Below are 7,392 nucleotides of genomic sequence, written 5' to 3' on the forward strand. Positions count from 1 at the left end.
GGGGATGTTGTGTGTGTGAGGAGGAGAATTACTGGTTCATGCATAGCACATGTGGGAAGATGCAATCTAAACTTGCATGCAAGATGTGTTTGCTAAGTGCAAAATCCTGCTTTATGTTCGATTCAATCAATATTGTTAGGCATCTCAAAGTGTTTGCAAGGGTCTTGACAAAATCCACCCCAAAATCAATACGAATAAAATGTCATGCTGAGGGCTTTTCTTACCAAGTCATCGATAACACCGTGTGGGACATTTATGTTGTGCAATTTATGATGTAACATGATTTGCAATGATCCTGGCACTCCATTTTTTTCCTTATCTGACATAATTGAATGGAAAGACTAAATATTGATCTCCCTTTTTACAGATACTTTATTCCAGCTGCAGAATGAGACTTCGGCAGGTACATCCTATCCTGATACTGGAATCCTTTGTACACACTGGTCACACTTAAATTTCATTCCATGCGGAATTAGATGAGTAATCCTGTACAGCGATATACTATATTGACTGCAACAAAATATAAACGTTTTTCCAGGAAAACATGCACACTGAAGTGCTTCAGTAAATTGGGTTGTTGCCAAGTAAAGACTATAAAGATATTGGCAACACTGGGTAAATAGCACATGATTTGTTTATGCTCGTGTAACATGCTGTGCATATCAACAGCTCTGGCCAATCATGCTTGAGAAAGCACAGTTCATTTAAACCTCCATGTTAGAGCTCCTTCACTATTAGAGGTGCTTTACTGTGCTACACCACCTAGGGTTAAGTAATGTTAGTAAGGCTACAGACACGCAGCCAACCCCCCCCATGCATGCGCTCAGTCTGTCTCCTGTCATGTGAGCGAGGGCAAAGCCCAGCTGGAGAATCCCCCCCCCCCCCCCCCCCCAATTTCTTTCTGCCTGTTGTCAGCTCTCTCACCATTTTCAAGAGTGCTTAAGCATGAAGGCTCTCTCGCGCTAAGAGGCAGAGATAGCAGCAGCAGCAGCAGCATCTCAGCTGCATGACAGTCCTCCACACCACCCTGCACACAGTTATGTGAGATATATGTATATATGAGAGAGCATCCTTCCCCGGCCAGCGCACATGCCAGGATCGCTGGGCCATGATGGTTCAGAGACGTTGTGCTACAGCGCACACAGGGATGAAGAGGGGCATCCATCCATCCCTTCCGACAGCCAAGGCTCACACACTTCCCAAGTCATTTGAATGTCCATCCAAAATGGCTGCATCCACTGGCTGTAGCTGGACACATACCCATAAAAGCCGTCCAGTAGAGTTGTGACTCCAAAAACACCCAACCTAACGCTGTGAAGATGGCAGAAACACACCTCAGAGGAAGTCTGTGGAGTCTCAGTGTTCCATAAACGGGCAGGAGAGGCAGGGGAGAGGAAGTGAGCTAAAGCCAGAGCTAGAGCGCGCCAACGGAACAATATAGGCACCATGAGCTGAATAGAGAAAGGCCATGGTATGGAGTGCAGGTACAGTATGCTGTAATGTTCACAGTTCTGATCGGCACAGTCACATCAGCAATGGACACATATCAGTCGACCACATCGCTGTATTTACCAACAAAAAATATATTTGTGTTTGTTTGTTTGTAAAATGTTTTCCACATTATTTCTTTGTACTTGATTTGAAGGCAGCATTAACTTCATCAACAAGTCCTCTCTCTGAGGATCCCCTGAGGACTTCCGGAGCTATCGTCTCTTCTTCTCATCCAATCTCCTAATTTAATTGTTTTCCCTTTATCTCAGCCAGTTGCCCACACCCGACCTTTAAATATAATTAAAGCCATGTATCATATTTAATCTTTCGCTTTGAAACCAATAAACATACGATCAGCAATTACAGACCTGTGTTTGTGTGTGTGTGTGTGTTTGTGTGTGTGTGTATGGTATTTTCCATTTCATCATCCATGTACATCACAGCTTCCATGACAGAGGCCTGTACATTTTTTTTTTTTTTCCAAACACGTATGTCACATTAGTTCTGCCTGTTAACCTTACGACCATGTTAGCCCTCGAGTGAGTAAATATGATATGAGAATTCCAGTTTATTAATCAGATCAATGCAATGCTCGGGTGAGGTGAACGGCAAAAGTACCGTGAAATTACGTGCCGCTGGAGCACGTCCTGTGAAATTGACTGGCTGCTGGCGGCCATCTTATAAATACCGCCCTTGTGACCTTTTTCTGCCATCCGCCATTCCAAGGGGCTTGTGGACGTTGCCTGGTGCATAGACTGTATATATAGTCTATGGCCTGGTGGCATGGCGCTGGGCAATTAAATCCATCTATTCGCCTCGGGGGTTGGTTCCAAAGGCCATCAGGGCCAACTGGTGTGAAAACCATCCAAGTCCACAAGAGAACAATGGGACTCATAATCATTTGGAGACCTGAGACTCACGCTATTGGCAAACTGCTGATGTTTGCCGTCCCTGATGGCAAATGGCTCGGTATAACTGAAAACACCTTTGTATTCAAACGGCTATCAATTCCAAATTCTGCAGTCGTGTCATATTCGTTTTTGAAAGCGCACAAAGCCATTGACTTGGAATTAATAACATCACACAGTTTATAATGTTATTGGTGAGGTATTCATTGATCAATTTTTCCATTATGGTAAATGTCTTGTCTGTGGCTCATGAATGTGACATGAATTATGGTCTGTGTACTGTAAGAATAAATTGTGATTTAATACACATCACTTTTTAGCTCCACAGGTGCCACCACAATAAGCCATGCAAATATGTAATGGATTCATCATGTAACAACCCAATGAGAACCTAAAGCATTTATGTTTTTAATTTGTATCAACAATTCCATTACATTTCTTAATTCATTTAATATTCATTACCGTGTATTAGTCAGACGTACCTAAGCATTACTGGTAATTTGCTCCCCATTAAGCAAGTTAAAAGCATGATTATACTGTATGTGGCACAGTGGTGCGAGTCAGTCATGCAGAGGGAGGGTTGGGGGATGCACTCAAGCACAGCATCTGCATCTACTCTATGGCTGGTGCTGGAACACCTATTGACATTTACCTTTCCACTGCAGTTTAGAACCCCATGCCGCCATTTTTCCCCTGTAAACAGCCAATTGTCGACTGGTGTGTAGCCTACGCACACCGTGAAAGTCTTGCACTGCGGACTGAAATGTGTTCCCCCTTCCTGGCTGCCACTGTGAGACGGCGTGAGACTGATCGCCTGGCTCTCGGGAGGGTCTGCTGGACCTTACCACCCATCACTTTGCAAAATTACAGGTCCCACGCCTCCCCCACGGAGAAAATATTACACTCTGATTATAGCAGTCCCCAAGGGGCCAATAACAAGCCCAGGTCTATTCAGCTCTGATTAGAGAGGCAGACATAGAGTGAGAGAGCGCTCAATGGGAGACACTGTGTGTGTTCGTGTGTGTGTGTGTGTGTGTGTGTCAGGAACTCAGGAACCACTGAATGCAGGGCTCACAGCACTTACAGTGAACCCACTTTACAACCCAGCGTGTGCAATATAGCATGATCTCGATCTGCCCCACTAGTCTCAGAGTAGCACAATGCTCCTGCTAGCGCGCTTTGTTTCAGATAGCTTGCTGTAGTATGGGAGGCTACAAGCCTCGAGCCTCACATTGGGAATGCGGGTGAGTCATATACTGTAGATCCCTTCAGGTGAGGCCTCGAGCCTCACGTTGGGAATGCAGGTGAGTCATAGATCCCTTCAGGTGAGGCCTCGAGCCTCATGTTGGGAATGCAGGTGAGTCATAGATCCCTTCAGGTGTGGCGCTATCACCACGTCACAGTGTTAGCTGGAGGCAAAACAAAAAGGATAGGAAACAAACTTCAGTCTTCTAATGTGTCAGCCTCCAGCGAAACCCAAACCTATAAAAACGTCACAATGTTTATTGTACAGAAAACTGGTCAATAACATCCGTAGTGAAAGGTAAACAAAATGATGGTGCAAGACGCAAGGTTGCAGATATTTATACAGACAAATGTCTTTATTAGCATTTAGCATTGGCATGGCTCGACGTGAAAGCTAGCAGTAAAACTGATAAACACGTATTAGTCAGTTTAATTCACCACCAAGGGCCTCTTAAACAGGCACTGGCCTGATAACTGATTGGCTGATTCTTAACCTGATTGATTTTATGTTAGTGGACCACAAACATTATTTTCCCACGTGGACAACTAGGAATGACACAGAAGATAGATTAGCATGGTGTGATGACACTCACTAGGGCATTCTTCCACCTGGCGCGGTGCTGATAGGCTTGCACTTTCTTTGATTTTATACGTGTCTGTATGTCAACAGTATCAATGGCCGCGCTATGAAATGTTGATGACACTTTTGACTGTATGGAGAACTAGGACGTGATACTCTCAGCTCTCCCCTGATTAGTATGGCAAATAAAGCGCTGGAACGAGAAACGGAAAAGAAAATGCAGACAGAGTCCAAGACCCTTAAGCCCTTGGACTGTATATTGAGAGCTACATTTGCCCCGTGGTGAAGGATGTGTTTTTCTTAGTGGGGTTCTTATTCAAATGCAATTTCCGCAACTCTCATCGCGTTGGCGCGGCCGAAAGTAAGAGGCAGTCCAATATGTGGTGGGGCATTTCTACCCGCCCATTCCGATTCAATTGGCATTCAATTCAGACTAAATTGGAAAAAAAATAATAAATCAAATTTGCTGACACAATACTTGTGTTTGCCTCCGTGGCTGCCTGGCATTTAGTATTGAGTTTCTATCCTCCAAGAAGAGCATAGATGAGCAACAGACACGTACAAATTGCATACAATTCTCTCCTACTTTAACCCTTTCAGGTACCACCAGTCTCTACTTCCTCCACCCAAGTATGCATGTGTGTGTATGTGTGTGTGCAAACTGTCTCTTAAACGTACCTAGAAACTCAAAAGAAGTATTTTAAATGCAGTATGCTTACTGTTATAGTCAGAAATGTGGATGAGCGCGCCTGCCACTTACACATGACTTCCATATTCAGTGTCACATCTTGTTCCATCAATGGCCTACTTTGTATACAGGCCTCATGGTTTTGGTACTTACTGTATTTACTTGAAGGTGAAATTAGGGGATTGATATACAGTAGTCACTGTTACAAATATCAACGGTCACCTAATGTAATATATCAGGAATCAATATAGCACAATTGAGCCAATCAGCTTCATTGATCCGTCTTGTGGTGTGAGCTTGAGGATGAAAGGGCTACGATCATGAAACACCTGACACCAAGTGAATGAGAGTGACTGCAACCCTGGACACCACCGTGATACATTTGTGGCAGAGTTCAGCTTGAGGAAATATTGCCTAACCTTGCCTGTTTCATTTCACACAGCCTACATGGTCAAATCTGAAGAGGTAAATCTTCGGTAAACATACTAACATACTGTATGTTTGGCATAAGAAAATGTGAGTGGTCGTCGTTTTCTTTGAGGATACCTTCCTGTGTTTATGGAGACATCTGTGGGAACGCCGAGAACATGCGGTGGGGAGACGAGAGGCAGCGGGAGCTTCAAAGTTTGGGGATTTGTACAGAGTGTAGTTCTAGTCTCTTGCTAGTGTCAGCAAGATTTTCTAATTGCTTGAGAGGATTGTAGGAAACGGCTCACACTTTTTAGCAAAAAAAATCTGAATAATGCAATACCTCACAGTAAGGCGCCGATATTATTTAATCATGTCGGCTCCAGTCAATGCCCGCATTGTCAGACTTTCCATCCAGGCCAGGAGGGATGTTCAGAGGGAGCGAGTGCTAAAGGTCTACTGTCTGAAGCTAACTTGAAGTGAGTGACCTACTCAACACATTTCCTGCAAAAAATAATAATAATAATAAAAAGAAAATGCTTCATCAACAGTAGGTACAAGGCTGGGATAACTGCATGTCTTGTAAAATGCAGAACACAATGTATGATACTGAAGGATGATAGGCTATTTGAACAGATGTTATTATCTCACTATGAGCATTCCAACCTTACATCAAGTGGATTTCTGAGTTTAGATTTCCTATTGGGGCTGATAGTATCGTTTGTAATGTAAATACGTGAGGCAGTGAAAAGTCCACCATAAAAGCCATTCCGTCTTCTTCAGCATCCACCACCAGCAACAGCACACACTGGGACATGACTGAATCTAGGTCACTGTGCGTGTTTGTGTTATCATCTCAAGGAGAGAAAACAGTCTCCCAGGAGTGTTTGATTGGCTGAACGATCGATCGGAGACATGACACTCAAAGGCAAGGAGCCAAGGAGACCGATGTCAAAAACATGCAAATTCATGGCACACAATCAGCGCCAAATCTCCAAGAAACCGGTTATTAAAAACTCATGAGAGTAATGCCAGCGTTACTGATAAATGTACAACCGACTGGTGAGTAGGAAAATAGGACAGTAAGCCGGAGTAGGTAAGCAGCTGTGTTAACACTTCAGAGACACGTGGAAACGCATCCAAATGAGAGAAAAATCTAAACGAGACACAGATATCTTGGCCACTGTTCTATTTTTTTCTAAAAAAGAAAGCATACTGCTCAGTGTAACAGCTAAACAGATGAGAATCTCATGTTATTTGTTGATCAAAATGAGAAAAAGCACCTGGCACTTCATAACCAATGAAAGTCTATGCTCGTCGTAAGCGTAATACATGGGCCCCAGCTCACCATGCTAATAAGTAGCTGATTTATAGTCTGTAGTAGAAATAACATACACACGAATAATAGGTATACCAACTCATAATTACAGGATTGAGTGCAAAGATATCCAACTCTGTATAGCGCACCACATGTATGTGCTGTACAGATTACACACAGAGATGAAATATTAGCATATCTCGCGGGTTGCTAATGAGTCGCACATCTCTAGTCCTAGAGCAGCTCCATGCATGTTGAAGTGCCAGGGGAGCTCGCCAGAGAGAGAGAGAGAGAGAGAGAGACTGAGATGGAATATGGATTTCTGCAGCTTCGCGCTCACGAAACAGTGTGCCTCTCTCGAGAGGCCGCTACCTGATTGGGATGGGGAGGGAGTCGGGCGGTGGGGGCGGGCAGGTGATGAGGTGGAGGTGGTGGTGGTGGTGGTGGTGGTGGTCAGCTCCAGGTTACGTGTCTCACGGGGGTCTCTGAGCCGTTTCCCGAACAGAGGAGCTCACTCTCTTGTTTTCCTCAGTCCATTGGGCAGGCAATTTGCGCTCTTCAATGAGACTGGAGCAATATTAATGCAGTGGTGATCACTGCAGTGTGTAAAAACATTCAGAGGAGGAGGCCAACGGGTACGGGGTATGGAGCAACTACAGAGAAGGAATATCAGGGCGTAACTAAGCCCTTTCTTTCTCAAATGAATACCACCAAGAGCCTTGTTGTGATGTTTTTGCTACAGCAGCTTGTTGTC

This window comes from Sardina pilchardus, chromosome 4 (genome assembly GCF_963854185.1).
Source record: "Sardina pilchardus chromosome 4, fSarPil1.1, whole genome shotgun sequence".
NCBI lineage: Eukaryota > Metazoa > Chordata > Actinopteri > Clupeiformes > Clupeidae > Sardina > Sardina pilchardus.